Source organism: Myodes glareolus, chromosome 17, assembly GCF_982192425.1.
Source record: "Myodes glareolus chromosome 17, mMyoGla1.1, whole genome shotgun sequence".
In the NCBI taxonomy this organism is placed as follows: domain Eukaryota; kingdom Metazoa; phylum Chordata; class Mammalia; order Rodentia; family Cricetidae; genus Myodes; species Myodes glareolus.
This window is the reverse complement of record NC_142042.1, coordinates 46,435,797-46,453,715: the sequence shown is the minus strand read 5'-3', so window position 1 is coordinate 46,453,715 and position 17,919 is coordinate 46,435,797. Positions and strand designations below refer to the sequence as shown.

The 17,919-nt window shown below is 38.7% G+C and overlaps 1 pseudogene; it reads left to right on the top strand.

The window, feature by feature from the left end:
- The first annotated feature begins 378 nt into the window (after positions 1-378).
- Positions 379-800, top strand: LOC125406415 (large ribosomal subunit protein eL42-like; annotated as a pseudogene).
- Positions 801-17,919: the final 17,119 nt, after the last annotated feature.

Genomic DNA, 17,919 nt, shown 5'->3' with positions numbered 1-17,919 from the left:
CTGATTGTGTCTTGGACTTTCTAAGCATGGGGTGCACATAGGAATGGGCACCTGCACACTCAAGTATACTTGCACACACTAAAATATACACCCATGCACAAAAGAAAATTATCTAACAGTGGAATTACAAAGACATCTGATAGCCTCTATATAGTCACCACTGTGACAAAAACCTGGAACTTCTTTGAGTTACTTCATGCATACTTCATGAGGTACTTCATGCATACAGTACCTCTCTTTTTCTTAACTCACGCTTAAAATCTATATTAAAATATCTTTTAATAACCAAAGCACAACTCTGTTAAAAAACTATGAAATTAAATATTAGAGATTAGAGTTAAAAAATATATGTAATAAGAATAGTAATGTGAGACTGCCTATAAACTTCCGTTGCTGGCCTTGCCTCTTTCTTTCTGTGCCGAAATCGCACCCGCCAACATGGTGAACGTTCCTAAGACCCGCCGGACATTCTGCAAGAAATGCGGCAAGCACCAACCCCACCAAGTGACACAATACAAGAAGGTTAAAGATTCTTTGTATGCCCAGGGAAAGCGGCGTTATGACAGGAAACAGAGTGGCTATGGTGGGCAGACTAAGCCTATTTTCCGCAAAAAAGGCGAAAACTACAAAGAAGATTGTGCTGAGACTGGATTGTGTGGAGCCCAACTGCAGATCTAAGAGGATGCTGGCTATTAAGAGATGCAAGCATTTTGAACTGGGAGGTGATAAGAAGAGAAAGGGCCAAGTGATCCAGTTCTAAGCTGACCTTGTTATGAAGACAATAAAATCATGAGCTTTCACTCAAAAAAAAAAAAGAATAGTAATGTGAACTCACTGGGAGGCAAGAAGGTGAGCAGCTATAAAAGGCAAAGGGTATGGAAAAGCAGTGGGAGAAGGGACCCAGTGAGGAAAAGGGATAATGAGGCATACATATGAAGATGCTAAATTAAGCCTATTATTTTGGTGCATTGATGTCTACTTTTAATTGTCAATTTGACAGAGCATAGATTATATGGGAAGAGAGTTTCAATAATGACTCACTCGACCAAATGGTCTTCTAAGTATAACTTTGGTGATTTTCTTGATATCGTTAATCCACTGTAGGTGACACCTTTCCTAGGGTTTGGGTCCTGGAGTGTGTAAATGCTGAGCAGTAAGCAAGCATGTGTTTGCTTCTCTATGTTCTTGAATACAGATGTGACTAGCTTCTTCAAGTTCAAGTCTAAATTTTTTACAGTAAAAGACTAACCTGGAATGTAAGCCGACCAATGCCTTTTTTACTTAAAGTTTCTTTGATCAGAGCATTTTATCACAGATACAGCAAATAAAACTAAAACAATTGCCAATATAAAAATAATACTAAAAACACTAACTTATTACATTTTTATTTTTAAATGACAATTATTTGATTATAATTTTGAAATTAATTTTACTAACTTGATTTCTCCTATAAATTCAGAGAAAGAAAGTTTCCCCCTTCTGAGTTTCTATTTGCAATAATAAGTATTCCTTTCTTGACCTGGTGTCATTGTGTCTTAGGTGATGGAGTGCTAAGAGTTTTTCTATAGTAGGTATAGAGACTGTGGTTACACTACTTCTCGTGCACAGCTTTACACAGTGACTTTAGTAAAGTGGTGGGAACACAGTTTCCTTGGATTTCTGGAACTCAAATATGAGAGTGATTTGGTTTTTCCTAGAACAGAGCTATTATTGTTCCTGGAAACAATTATTTATTAAAAGTACGTTTCTTTTCTTTAGAGAAAATTATCTAGTTACAGCTAGAGTGCTGTAAAGCTTAAAGAAATCTGACCTTGAGGGATTCCTTGATTTTACTGTATATTAATTTGCATGCAACACTTCACATGAGGGCGAGAATGGCTAAAATATTTTCTAAGTCATGTGATTTTCTCAGAACAGACTGAACATTCTTAAGACGAATATTTCAAAGCCCTGTGTTTCTAGAGGATTTTTAGCCTGTGTGGAGCTGTGTGCTTCAAGCTGCCTATTTTCTTCTTCGATGACTGTTTTGAGACAGGAAACTTTTGCATGCATTACTGCTTTGTTTTCAGTGTTTAGTCATCACTGAAGATAGGGAATTCATTAATGTTTGAAAAGTCAAAAGAAAAAATAGATTATATCATGAATACTTCAGAGGGATAACTCGAACTGTCATTGGAAATACAGCAGAGTATAGGCCAGGCAGGAAACTGACAGGAAGCCATGCAATGGTAAAAAGAGGAAAACAGTGTGGACTAGGGAGAGAGGGCGTTTCCAATTTATAGGAGGGAGGTGTGCTGTAGACCCAGTGGGATGAGGCCGCCAGAATGTGTGATAGATGCGTAGGATCTGATCTTTAGCATACTAGTTGTCAATGTATCAGAATGTTTTTGAAGCTAGGGGAGATGGGTCTTAGGGCCAGAGTCAGTCTGCAGGCCAGGAGTTTGTTCTCCTATAGAAAAAAATTTCAACAATTCGTTTCAACAATTATCAGTTGCTTCTCTAAGGAATTGTTCCGTTTAGACAGTATTAAACACTATGTGTCAATTTTTGCCCCATTTTCTGTCTGCTTTATCCTTAAGGAGAAAAACAATGACTATGATCCCTTTTCTGTATAAAAATACAATGCATTTGAAGACTGGAGCACCCACAGAGAACCTATTAATCTCCTAGTGAAATGGTAGCAAAATGTTCTTATTATATTGCTCACATACAGTTTCCTCAGGACTTTAGCTAAGAGGATTTAATAAGACCCTGTTTAAGACGGGAGGAAAAAGCTGTATCTTCTCACAGTGGGGTTTCTTTAAATCACTAAAATAACTCCTGTTCAAACTGAAAGCTCTTGATATGCTTAAATATGCATAATTAGCCCTAATATGCAACACTTAGTCAAAACATATTGTCATTGAGTGAAACAACCTCAGAGATAGTTCTGGATAATAACGGTTGCTTGGGACAGAGAATGGGCTAAAACTACCCTACCTCATGTTCCCACACATGTCTAGGCTCACCCAAACATCAATATTCAGAAAATAAATTCTGATGTTTGTAAGTTAATGGGGCTCAACATGATGTTTTCTTGCATGAAGCATTTTATCTGTATAAAAAGTTTAATATTGCATTTCTACATTATTTATCAGTATCTTTGGTATCACTCAACAATCTCCACCAATGTAGTAGCTTGAAGCCTAATATTGGCAATGAAATGAGTGATCTTGACTTCAAGGAACCAGGGTAAGCTTTAATAGGCACTCTGATAAACAAGAGTGCCTTAAACTTGCATCTTGATCTCAGATTCAATATTGCATAAATTTTTGTATGTTTGTATGTGGGGTGTGTGTGTGCATGTTGTGTATGCATGTTTGCATATGTGTGAGTACAAATGGGCACAACGGTGAGTGTACATTTCTGGTTTCTTGTTTGTGAAGATCTGAGGCTGATATTGGGACTCTCCCTTCATTGTTATTCCATCTTTATCTTTAAGGTGGGTCCTCTTGATCAAGCCTACAGCTTGTCAATATGTGCTGTCCAAGTAATCCTTTGACCCTAGAGATCTCTTGTCTTGAATTTCAGCAAATGGGATTTCATGCAGGCTACCATGCTCAGACAACATTTATGTGGCTCCTAAAGATCCCAACTCTGGACCTCTTGCTTGCATGGTAAACATTTTAACTGCTGAACTATTCACACATGCTTAGTTTTTTGTTTGTTTTTGGTTCTGCATCTGCACCATCGATCCTCAGAGTCATCTTCTTGGTCCCACTCTTCACTGAAGCCTTTTACTCCCAGTATCCACCCTTCCTTCTTATTATTTTTAATGATTTTTTAGTATATATTATTTTAGTAGTTTTATTTGCTTTTAAGAAAATAATGATTCCCACTTTTCTCATTTTATTTCTGTTTTGATTAAAATGTATTACAAAAAGGAAAATAATGGAGGAGGGGGTTTACATTGCTTATAATTCCAAGTTACAGTCCATCAGTGAGGAAAAAATGTGTCAGGAACTCAAAGCAGCTACTCATATAACATTCTGAGCCAGGTTTTCAAACTTCCTAATCTGCGATCCTTTAATACAGTTCCTTTTGTTGTGGTGAGAGTTGCCATCTCATAACTATAAATATACTACTGTTATGAATCATAATGGGAATATCTGATATACAGAATATCTGGTATGTGATCCCCCAAAGGGGTTATGACCCGCGGGTCTAGTCTAGAACAGAGAGAAAATGGCTGTTTCCCTGTTGCCTCTTTGCTTCTGCTGATACTTATCTAGTTTTCTTCACTGTTACATAGTTCTGGACCCAGGACATGAAATTGTGCAATAAACCATCAGAGAGGGTCCTCTCACCTCATTCAAGATAAACTCCTATATCCACATTTGAAGGACAACCTAATCAAGATCAGCCCACACTGAAACGCTCTATCCAGGTAGATCTAGGTAGTGTCAAGCTAACATTTAAAAATTAACCATTATCACACTCTTGGATAGAAGTGGTTGATAAATCCTTAGGGTGTTATGAGCATGTTTCTTATTTATATTTAATTTGTAAGAAGCCAGGATGGTCTGTATCATGTTATAGAAACCCAGTGAAGGCTAAATGAACCATAGGAACACATCTACACTCTGACCAACTTCCAGTCAAAGCCTAGTTAAACTCAAGCTGAATTCATACAGCCCTAGCAGCAAAAGCTGACCTTCTAAACAATGAGCATGCTTTATCTCCATTACATTTTCAATTCTAGACAAAGTTAATAACCAATAACCTTCAATGAGATTCAGTTCAGAGACACTACATTCAAGGAATATGCATTTTATAGTCTTTCCAGAAATTATTTTTTTCTTTTAGAACATATTCACAATCACTCACACATTAGAATTAAAAGCTATGTTAATTGTCAAGCTAATAATATGTCAGATTTAGAAATCCCACTCTCTTCTAATTATAGTTGTCAGAATGTCAGATCATTGTGAATTAGTAAGCCAATGGTCTTCTACTAAGAAGACCATTGAGTGCCACATTCTTAGAACTGAGTGATTAATTATTACCATAAGGAAACACATAATACACAGCTTAAAATATGTCTACATATGATTGCATAGAATCTTTTGTTTAATTTAAGCTATTTGTCTTTGAAAGTACCTAGAGAACCAGTGACTTAATCCTGTAAATGGGGAGTCAAACTAACTCATGTAGTACTTCCTTTTCATGGATATATTGCAAGAATGACTGAACATAAGTAGAAAATTTACGGACATCTCTATTAGACCTCAAAGGCATCTATTCTGTAAGCAACTGCATTGGAGTAGCAATTTTGTTTTTATCTATCTATCTATCTATCTATCTATCTATCTATCTATCGATCTATCGATCTATCGATCTATCGATCTATCGATCTATCGATCTATCGATCTATCGATCTACCGATCTATCGATCTATCGATCTATCTATCTATCTATCTATCTATCTATCTATCTATCTATCTATTATCCCAACTGTAATTTTCCCCTTCCTTCTCTGCTCCCAGTCACTGTCTTATAACCTCTACCTCCCACCCTCATCTACTCCTCCTCTCTTTCTATTCAGAAAATGATATATCACCCAAGGATATTGAAAAAACATGGCATATCAATTTGTAGTAAGACTAAACTCCTCCCCCTGTGTTAAAGCTTGGCAAGGCAACCCAGTATGAGGAATAGGGCCCCAAAAGTCAGAAAAGGACAGAGACAGTCCGTGTTTTCACTGTTAGGAGTTCCACAAGAAGACCAATCTATACAGCTGTCACATATATTCAGAGGGCTTAGATCAATCCCATTCAGGCTTCCTAGTTGCCAGTTTAGTCTCGGTGAGTTCCTATGAATCTGGGTTAGTTGATTCTGTTGGCTTTCTTTTGATATCCTTGACCCTTCTGGCTGCTACAATCCTTCCTCTCTTCAGTAGGATTCCCGAAGGAAGGCCTAATATATGGGTGTGTGGGCAAGGCATCCATCTATGAGAACAGCAAAATATCTCTAGGCATCATTCAATAAACTGACTTTTTAAAAAACTCCAGTCATGTTTGTTTCTATTCTAGGTCTCTGCACTCTCCAGCCTCTGGGTCCTGGTGTTCCAGGTAGTGGCAGGAGTGGGCTCACTCTAATGGCATGGGCCTCAGGCTGGACCAGTCATTGGTTGGCCATTCTCTCAGTCTCTGTATCACCCTTACTCCAGCACATCCCATAGACAGGACAGACTATGGACCAAAAGTTATATGGTTGGTTTGGTGTCCTATTACTTCAACTGGAAGTCTTCCCTGGTGACAGATATGGCTAGTTTAGACTACATGTTATGCAACTGCTAGAAATTGAGGTCATTATTACCTATTTGTGGGAGTTTCCATTGTACCAGGTTTCTATCTGACTCTAAAATGCTTTCCTTTTTCGGTTGTCTCTTTCAACACTCTCCACCCCTTCCCACCTAGATCTGATCTCTCATGTTTCCATCCCCACCCACATCCTACACCAGTTTACCCACAAAATCTCTTCTATTATCTCTTCCCAGGGAGACCCAAGTGTGTCTGCCTTAGGCTCTCCTTTTTACCTAGTCTCTCTGGGTCTGTGGATTACAGAATGGTTATCCTTAATTTTGCAGCTAACATCTACTTGTGAGTGTATAACAGGTTTGTCTTTCTGGGTGTGGGCTACCTTACTCAGAGTGATTCTTTCCTAGTTCCACCCCTTTGCCTTTGAATTTCATGATGCCATTGTTTTTAACATCAGTGTAGTGCTCAATTATGTAAATGTACTACATTTTAATTTATTCAGTTTTCAGTTGAGAAATTTCTATGTTGTTTCCAGGTACTGGCTTTTATGAATAAAACTGCTACAAACATTATTGAACAAGTATCCTTGTGATATGAATGAACATTTTTTGGATATATGCCCAAGAATGGTTTAGCTGGATCTTGAGGTAAATCATTTCTGAATTTTCTGAGAAACCACCACACTGACTTCTAAAGTGGCTATATAAGTTTATACTTAGTAAGACTAAGCTCCTTCCCCTGTGTTAAAGCATGGCAAGGCAACCACTGGCAATGGAGGAGTGTTCCCTTTGCTCCAAGCTGTTACTTGGGTTTTGATCTTAGTCATTCTCATAAGTATAAGATAGACTCTCAAAGATGTAAGAGTTTGTTAATAAAAATTCAGAACTAATAGACAAAAGCAGTGTGTCAATTAATATAGTTTCTTTGTGATTATTTTGGGTTTGGACGCCCAGGAAACAAACAAGCAGTCTCTGCTTACACATACCTGTATTAAATATATTTCTAACTAGCTCCTACATCTTAAATTAACCCATTTCTATTAATCTGTGTATCACCTCAAGGCTGTGGCTTACCAGGCAAGGTGCTGGCATCTGTCTTCTTTGGCATTTCTCTGACTCTGTTTATTCTCTCTTTATATCGCTTCTAGACTGGCTATATTCTGTTCTTCTATAGGCCAAAGCAGCTTCTTTATTAACCAATGGTAATAAAATATATTCATAGCATACAGAGGTGAATCCCACATCATCTCCCCTTTTCTGTCTAAATAAAAAAAGTTTTAACTTTAACATAGTAAAATTACATATATAAAACAGTTATCAAGCAAGAATTATAGTCAAAATTTTTTTATGAGTCTAAAGTTTCATGTCTAATTTATCACTTATTATAACTAAGGAAACTACAGCTATCTATCTTCTACTCTTAAAACACCCCAGAAGGATATAATATTACCTAAGTAAGCAGGAAATACATTGTAAGCAAGTTTGAAAGACATCTTGCTGCCTGGACAGTTACTGAAAGTTCTTCTGTAACATTGGGGCACCCATCTTTAGCCTACAGGCCCATGGTATCTGGCAGACTTTTCCACAAGCAGGAAACTGAAGATCTGTTCTGCCTGGTGATGGCAAAGTTCATCTGTTGCTTTCTTCTGTGTCCTATAGAATGTCTGTCAGTTTCTTCTCTGAAGCAGGAATGTTGAAGGACCACCCCATCTTTTGGTATGCTCAGCAGTCACTTTTCTGTGGGTTCTGCATGTCCATTTCATACATCTTATCATTAAGTAGTCCAGGCAAGAACAATTTCTTGCCCAAATGGCTAGCAAATTCCATAAGGATCCTCTTCAATGGCCATCATTCTTTTGAAGTATACTGATGATGATGACAGAAGCAGACATGTCTCACTGTCAAGAAAAGTCTAAGTTCTTAAAACTTTTTAAATGTCATATTTTGTAGGTCTTTAGAGTATTCAAGATTATCAATCTAATGGAAATATATCTCTATATACCTAGAAAGCCTAACTAACATGACAAGTTTGACTATTATATATGACTATCTATTAATCTGTAATTTTTAATTACACATTACATTTTTAAATGAGCTGCACAAACACAATACCTTAATCAAGAGCAGAAATACATATACACAGTGTAACAAAATTGACCTTACATTTATGCCAATAAACTGATATCCAGACCAATGCAGAGTATTCATCTCTATATCATATCCCCATTTAAATGCAAACAAACATTTATAAACAATCATTTTTGGAATTTGGGTGTATTTTCCACAAACTGTTTCCTGTTTTTTGTTGAGCAAAGCATTTTTGAGGTTCATAGAGAACTTTTGGGCAGTCTTCTTCCATCAAACATATTAGCCTGGAAGGAATCCACTGGTTCTCATCTTCTGTGGAAACAAAAACAGAACCTCTTTTCCAAAGTAACATATTCTTAGACTCAAATTTTGAAGTCAAGATGCATTTAAAATATATATGTTGGTTTAGCTTAGCAGTGTGTACAACAAAATATTTCTCTGTAGTTAGCTCATTCATAGTCAGAAAATTCAAAGGAAACATGATATTATACATAATCCAGACTCTTTGTATATTTTACATCTTTATGTGACTTCTTTTTACTCTATTACTTTTTCTACAAGTTTAATATTTATTTTATTATCTTTACTCCTTTACTCTATGACTGTCTTTAGTCTTTTATATCATAGTATATCTATACTTTTTTTCCTCTTTCTCCCAAGCCTACATACATTTATTCAACACTGTGACCCATTCATAGGTCCTTTTACCTGAATTTGTCTTTATTGTGTATCTGCAATCATTTTTTGACTAGGAGTATTTTTTCTTTCTTTCTTTCTTTTTAAATTGCTGAGTGTGTGTGACCAGGACCAACTCCATAGTCCTGTCTGTTTGCTCCACACAGTCCAACATGATGGAGGCATGTTCACTGCCTCTGTGAGCCATGCTCACAGTCCCAGCTCCAGGGACACAGCAGGTCTATTTAGCCATTAAGCAATTAGTAGCAAGCTGCTCACAAAACCCATTTAAGTGCAAGACCTCCTGAAAGCGCCAGAGTTTTATGCTACCAACACAAACCAAGAAGCAGGCTCTTAAAGAAGTCGCTTAGTTTTTGCTGTTAATCCTGAGTCAGGAAGCCTTCTCTTAAAGAAGAGGCACCTCTGCTTGCCACAAGCAAGCAGAGTCCACCTGAAAAGTCATGCTTAACTCTCTCTCTCTCTCTCTCTCTCTCTCTCTCTCTGTGTTTGTGTGTGTGTGTGTGTGTGTGTGTGTGTGTGTGTGTGTGTGTGTGTGTCTACAATTCCTTCCCAAGCTCTCTTAGGTTTTATGTGGATGTAGTTGCCCCACATTGGCATGTCACTTATTAATGGAGGCCACGGTGGAAGTAGGTGAGACTAAGTCATGCGTGTATGCATTAGTGGGAAATTGCCAAATTGCCACAGCGAGCCAACCAAGCCTCACCCTGCTCATCTGCCCAGAGGGGTAGTTCAGCTGTCCTGGGTGCGAGTAGGCCATCGGGGTCTGAATTCAGACCACATTGATGCCAATTTGTTGGCATACAAAAGAGTTCCACAATAGCCAGGGATGGAGTACAACAAAGGTTTATAAACTCACAGAGAGATTAGTGATCTGCAGTCCTCTGCACGTGCTGGAAACTGGAACTGAATTCAGCAGCCAAGGGGCCCACACCTGCTTTTCGTCTGCATTTATAGTACATGAGACCACACCCAAAATGGGCCAATATCTTAAAGCCTATTGGTTGAAGAAGTTCCCACAGCAGGTATGGGCCAGGATATGGTGATATGAAAAAGGGAGCCAGTTGGAGTTATGTTGAGCAAACTCAGGAGGCACTGTGGTGGTGGTGGGGGATGGGTTCAGGATGCTGTCTGGTCTGGCCTCTCAGGAAAGAGGAGGTTTCAAGCAGAGTTGTGGTTCAGGATATGTGACCGATTTTGCTTCTTTTAATAGAGATTTACTCCCTAAAAATTTATTCTGTATATATTGATAACTCAATAATAATTGCTAATGATTTTTAGTAGCATGTACAGAACTATGACAATGATTTACAGCAAATTATTGTCATTGTGATGTGACATAATTGAAATATGCTTTTAAAATTAAAAAGTAGTTGTAGATGTTGAAATCCATAACACTGTGGATAATATCATGGGGTGCGTAAAAATCGTTCTCAATTTAAATTATGCTCCTACCACCTCTTGATGGTGGATTTATTTTTTTATGAACTTTTCATGGCTGCCATATACTCAGAATATTCATATAATGGTACTATATATATACTTGCCAAATGTTTCTCATGGTAAGATCATACAATGGATATGCAGTGAATAGATAATATTATGCATTAAACATGCAGGTAGTATTGCATGTTAATGTTTCAAAATTAAAGTAGAAACTGGAACTCTTATGCATCTTCAAAAATATTTGTGCTGCCTGTTTTTTTGTCCACTGACACAAACTAGAGTCACCTGGGAGAAGGCAACCTCAATGTAGAAAATGCTTCCATCAGATTGGCCTGTAGGCACATTGGTGGAGACATTTTCGTGATTATAGATAGATGTGGGAGGCTTTAGAACACTGAGGGTGGTGCCATCCCTGGTCAGGAGTGAGAAAGTAAACTGAGTAAGTCATCGGGAGCTAGACAGTATGCCGGTTCTTCCAAAGTCTCTGCTTCAGTTCCTGCCTCGAGTTACTGCATTGGTTTTCCCCAGTGACAGACTGTGAACTTTCCCTGAACTATGTAAGCGTGTGCCTGGAGTCTGTGTACCTGAAAGAATGGGGCAGACTACAGTTCAATGCTGCAGACAACGGCACTTCAGTTTCAGAGCACTTTTATACACGGATGTAACAAGGAAAGCAATGATCCAAGGAAGAGTATTTAAATCCAGAAAATAGGATCAGAAATACATTATTGGAAAAACATGTAAATAAATGCGAGTAAATACATTCTAAATATTGATGGAGTAGTCTGTCCCAGAACTTTCTCAGGACAGACCAAGTATAAAACAATTGCCTGGTATATACTGCAGATTTTATCTGGGAAGCATGAAAACAAGGCAGAGGCCATATTCAGATGCAGTGTACACTGACCAAATTGGGTTCTATAGCTATGTTCTGACATCTTTCAAGAATAAACATGTAGTATAAATTGAATATAAATGTTTAACACAGGGAATACAAAATCACATCCAAGAACAATCCAGGGAATAAATGCACCCAAAGTAAAGGCTCTTTCTTTTTTTTTTTTTTTTTTTTTTTTTTTTTTTTTTTTTTTAGTAAATTTTATTAAATTATAAAAGTTTCCATTTCCACCCCCCCTCCCAACACCCTCCCACTCCCCCTACTCCCCCTCCTCCTCCCTCTTCGTCCCCCCAGGGCGGTCAGGGTTTCCTGCCCTGTGGGAAGTTCCAGTTCCTTCCCCCTCCCTCCAGGTCCAGGAAGGTGAGTGTCCAAACAGACTGGATCCCCAAAATCCATTATATGTAGAGGAAACAGGTCCCAGTGTCATAGTCAATGGCTTTTCAGAAAGACTTCGGGTCCGCCACAGTCAGAGAATCCGGCCAAATTCGGAGAGTCTGGTTAGATCACGTCCTCTTTCAGTCCCAGTCCAACTGGCCTTGGTAAACTCTCATCAGATCCGTTCCCTTGTATCAGTGGGTGATGGCATCCCTCGCAGTACTGACTTCGTTTTTCATGTTCTTCCTCCTTCTGCTCCTCATTTGGACCTCGGGGGGCTCAGTCCCGTGCTGCAATGTGGGTTTCCGACTGTATCGCCATCCTTCGTCAGATGCAGGATCTATGGTGATAAGCAAAATATACATCAGTATGGACATGGGCCACGGCCGATTCAGGCACCCACTCCTCTGTCCAGAGAGCAATCTGGGGGATCTCTCCTTGGACCTGGGATCCCATATATACTCAAGTCTCCTGTAAACCCTAAAATGGGTCCCTTAGTTGAAATATAATCTTCCCTGATCCCTTGTTCATCCTTCCTCCCTCCCCCCCCCCATCCCAGGCCACCAAGCTTTCCCCTTTCTTCCCCTACTCCCTTCTCTCTAACCTTCTCCCCTTCCATCGACCCTCCCTCCTCCCCATGCACCCGAGGTTACCTGGGACTCTTGTCTATTTCCTACCTCCTGGTGGATAGCTAAATAATCTTCATCAGGTTCATCTTCTTATTTAGCTTCTCTAGGATCACGAATAATAGGCTCAAAGACCTTTAATTATGGTTAGAATCCACTTATGAGTGAATACATACCGTGTTCCTCTTTTTGGGTCTGGCTTACCTCACTCAGTAAAGCGTTTTCTATTTCCATCCATTTGCATGCAAAATTCAAGATGTCATTGTTTTTTACCGCTGAGTAAAACTCTAATGTGTATATGTTCCACACCTTTTTTAACCATTCTTCTATTGAGGGGCACCTAGGCTGTTTCCAGGTTCTGGCTATTACAAATAGTGCTGCTATGAACATAGTAGAACAAATGCTTTTGTAGTATGATCGGGAATCTTTAGGGTATATTCCCAAGAGTGGAATTGCTGGGTCCTGAGGGAGGTTGACTCCCAGTTTCCTGAGAAACCGCCACACTGATTTCCACAGTGGCTGCACGAGTTTGCATTCCCACCAACAATGGATGAGTGTTCCCCTCACCCCACATCCTCTCCAGCATAGGATATCATTGGTGTTTTTGACTTTAGCTATTCTGACAGGTGTAAGATGGTATCTCAAAGTGGTTTTGATTTGCATTTCCCTGATCGCTAAGGAGGTTGAGCATGACCTTAAGTGTCTTCTGGCCATTCGAAGTTCATCTGTTGTGAATTCTCTGTTAAGTTCAGTACCCCCATTTTTTAATTGGGTTAATTAGAGTTTTAGTGCCTAGTTTCTTGAGTTCTTTGTATATTTTGGAGATCAGACCTTTGTCTGATGAGGGGTTGGTGAAGATCTTCTCCCAGTCAGAAGGCAGCCTTTTTGTCCTACTGACAGTGTCCTTTGCTTTACAGAAGCTTCCCAGTTTCAGTAGATCCCATTTATTCATTGTTTCTCTTATTGTCTGTGCTGCTGGGGTCCTGCTTAGGAAGAGGCCTCCTGTGCCTAAATCTTGTAGACTACTTCCCACTTTCTCTTTTATCAGGTTCAAAGTGGACGGATTAATGTTGATGTCTTTAATCCATTTGGACTTGATTTTTGTGCATGGTGATAGATATGGATCTACTTTCATTTTTTTACAGGTTGACATCCAGTTATGCCAGCAAAATTTGTTAAAGATGCTGTCCTTCTTCCATTGTATACCTTTAGCTCCCTTGTCGAAAATTAGGTGTTCATAAGTTTGTGGGTTAATATCTGGGTCTTCTATTCGATTCCATAGGTCGACTTCTCTGTTCTTATGCCAATACCAAGCTGTTTTCAATACTGTAGCTCTATAATAGAGTTTGAAGTCAGGGATGGTAATGCCTCCAGAAGTTCTTTTATTATATAAGATTGTTTTGGCTATCCTGGGTTTTTTGTTTTGCCATATAAACTTGATTATTGTTCTCTCAAGGTCTGTGAAGAAGTTTGATGGGATTTTGATGGGGATTGCATTGAATCTATAGATTGCTTTTGGTAGAATTGCCATTTTTACTATGTTGATTCTCCCAATCCAAGAGCAGGGGAGGTCTTTCCATTTTCTGGTATCCTCCTCAATTTCTTTCTTCAAAGACTTAAAGTTTTTGTCAAATAGGTCTTTCACTTCCTTGGTTAGAGTAACCCCAAGATATTTTATGCTATTTGTGGCTATCATGAAAGGTGATGCTTCTCTGATTTCCCTCTCTGCTTCTTTATCCTTTGTGTATAGGAGGGCCACTGATTTTTTGGAGTTGATCTTGTATCCTGCCACGTTACTAAAGGTGTTTATCAGCTGTAGGAGTTCTTTGGTAGAGTTTTTGGGGTCACTTATGTAAACTATCATATCGTCAGCAAATAACGAAAGTTTAACTTCATCCTTTCCAATTCGAATCCCCTTGATCTCCTTATGTTGTCTTATTGCTATTGCTAGAACTTCAAGCACTATATTGAAGAGGTATGGAGAGAGTGGACAGCCTTGTCGCGTTCCTGATTTTAGTGGAAAGGCTTTGAGTTTCTCTCCATTCAGTTTGATGTTAGCTGTCGGCTTGCTGTATATTGCTTTTATTATATTTAGGTATGATCCTTGTATCCCCAGTCTCTCCAACACCTTTATCATAAATGGGTGTTGAATTTTGTCAAATGCTTTTTCAGCATCTAGTGAGATGATCATATGGTTTTTTTCTTTCAGTTTATTTATATGATGGATTACATTGATAGATTTGCGTATGTTGAACCAGCCCTGCATCTCTGGAATGAAGCCGACTTGATCATAATGGATAATTTTTCTAATGTGCTCTTGGATTCGGTTTGCCAGTATTTTATTGAGAATTTTCGCGTCGATGTTCATGAGTGAGATTGGCCTGTAATTCTCTTTCTTGGTTGTGTCTTTGTGTGGTTTTGGTATTAGGGTAACTGTAGCTTCATAAAAGGAGTTAGGCAATGACTCTTCTGTTTCTATATTGTGGAATACGTTAAGGAGTATAGGTATTAGCTCTTCCTGGAAGTTCTGGTAGAATTCTGCATTGAAACCATCTGGTCCTGGGCTTTTTTTGGTAGGGAGATTTTTGATAACAGCTTCTAATTCTTCGCGACTAACAGGTCTATTTAGGTTGTTCACCTGTTCTTGGTTCAACTTTGGTATATGGTACTTATCTAAAAAAATGTCCATTTCTTTTACATTTTCCAACTTTGTGGCATATAAACTTTCATAGTAAGATCTAATGATTCTCTGAATTTCCTCTGTGTCTGTGGTTATGTCCCCCTTTTCATTTCTGATCTTATTAATTTGCATGTTCTCTCTCTGCCGTTTGATTAACTTGGCTAGGGGTTTGTCAATCTTGTTGATTTTCTCCAAGAACCAGCTTTTTGATTCATTGATTCTTTGGATTGTTTTCTCTGTTTCTATTTTGTTGATTTCAGCCCTCAGTTTGATTATTTCCAGTCTTCTAGACCTCCTGGGTGAATCAGCTTCTTTTTTTTCTAGATCTTTCAATTGTGCTGTTAATTCTCCAATGTGTGCTTTCTCCGCTTTCTTTAATTGGGCACTTAGTGCTATGAACTTTCCTCTTAGCACTGCTTTCATAGTGTCCCATAGGTTTGAGTATGTTGTGTCTTTGTTTTCATTAAATTCAAGGAAGAGTTTAATTTCTTTCTTTATTTCTTCCTTGACCCAGGGGTGATTTAGTAGTTGACTGTTCAGTTTCCATGAGTTTGTTGGCTTCCTGGGGGGAGCATTGTTGTTGAATTCTAATTTTAGTCCATGGTGATCTGACAAGACACAGGTAGTTACTAATATTTTTTTGTATCTGTGGAAGTTTACTTTGTTACCGAGTATGTGGTCAGTTTTCGAGAAGGTTCCATGAGCTGCAGAGAAAAAGGTATATTCTTTCCTATTTGGGTGGAGTGTTCTATAGATGTCTGTTAAGTCCATTTGATTCAATACCTCCAATAGGTCTCTCAATTCTCTGTTTGGTTTCTGTCTGATTGACCTGTCCATTGGTGAGAGAGGAGTGTTGAAGTCTCCTACTATTAGTGTGTGTGGTTTGATGACCGCCTTGAGTTCTAGAAGAGTTTCTTTTACATATGTGGGTGCCTTTATATTAGGAGCATAGATATTCAGGATTGAGACTTCCTCCTGATGAATTGTTCCAGTTATGAGTATGAAATGTCCATCTCCATTTCTTCTGATTGATTTTAGTTTGAAGTCGATTTTGTTAGATATTAGAATGGCCACGCCTGCTTGTTTCTTAGGCCCATTTGCTTGGAAAACCTTTTCCCAACCCTTTACTCTGAGTAGGTGTCTGTCTTTGTGGTTGAGGTGTGTTTCTTGTAAACAGCAGAATGTTGGATCCTGTTTTCGTATCCAATCTCTAAGTCTGTGCCTCTTTATAGGTGAATTGAGTCCATTGATATTAAGTGATATTAATGACCAGTGGTTGTTGACTCCGGTCATTTTTTTTTTTTGTTAGGTAGTAGAGTATATGTGTTTTTCTTCTTTAATTTGTGCTTGTGAATGGTCGCTAGATGTTCGAGTTATTGTAGGCCGTGTTGGGAATGTTGGATTCCTTCGGTAGTGATTTTCCTTCTAATATTCTCTGTAAGGCTGGATTAGTAGCTACGTATTGCTTAAATTTGTTTTTATCCTGGAATATTTTGTTTTCTCCGTTGATAGTGAACAGTAGCTTGGCAGGGTATATTAGTCTGGGTTTGCATCCATGGTCTCTTAGTTTCTGCAGTACCTCTATCCAGGATCTTCTGGCTTTCATGGTTTCCATAGAGAAATCCGGTGTAAGCCTGATAGGTTTACCTTTATAAGTTACTTGACCTTTTTCCTTTGCAGCTCTTAAAATTTTTTCTTTAATATTTATGTTTTGTGTTTTGATTATTATATGACGCGGGGATGTTTTTTTCTGATCCAATCTATTCGGTGTTCTGTATGCTTCTTGAACCTTCATAGGAATATCGTTCTTTAGGTTGGGAAAGTTTTCTTCTATAATTTTGTTGAATATATTTTCTGGTCCTTTGATCTGCAGTTCTTCTCCTTCTTCAATCCCTATTATTCTTAGATTTGGTTTTTTTTATTGTGTCCCAGATTTCCTGAATGTTTTGTGAAGAGAATTTGTTGGATTTGCCGTTTTCTCTGACCAGAGCATTTATTTTCTCTATGGTATCTTCAGAATCTGAGATTCGTTCTTCTATCTCTTGTATTCTATTGGTTATGCTTGATTCTGTAGTCTCCGCTCGTTTACCTAGGTTTTCCATATCCAGCCGGTTCTCGTTTTGTGTTTTCTTCATTGCCTCCATTTCAGTTTTCAATTCTTGGACTGTTTCCTTTACTTGTTTGATTGTTTTTTCTTGGTTTCTCAGGGTATCACTCACGGATTTACTTATTTCTTCAAACTTTTTGTTATATTTCTCATCCATTTCTATACTCATTTCTTCAAACTTTTTGTTATACTTCTCGACCAGTTCCTTAAGGGAGTTATTCATATCCTGTTTAAGGGACTCTATTGCTTTCATAATGGCACTTTTTTCCACTTCATCTGGGTTAGAGTGTTCAAATCCTTCTGTTGTGGGGTCGTTGGGATCTGATATTTTCATGTTGTTTTTCAGATTGTTGGAGGAGGTCTTGCCTTGGCGTCTGCCCATCTCTTCGATCCAATGCTCTCTATTGGAGCTTCTGGTATCGGGTCAGGTTCCCTTGTTGGGCAGGGAGTTCACTGATAGAATGCCTACCTTTCCCCAGGCAGGGTATTGAAGCACAGGCACTCCCTCTTTCCGGGATGCCCCTACAGAGCAGGCCCAGTGTGCAAGGCAGCTGAACTGGGGAAATTTTATGGCCTCAGTGGGAGGGGAGAAATATAGAAATTTGTACCTGGATGGAAGCTGGGATGGCAGGCGGGAGAGCCTAGCAGTGTGGACACAGCACTGCAGGCTGACCTGGGAGTCTATGGGGTCGGGGAAAGTCCTAGCTC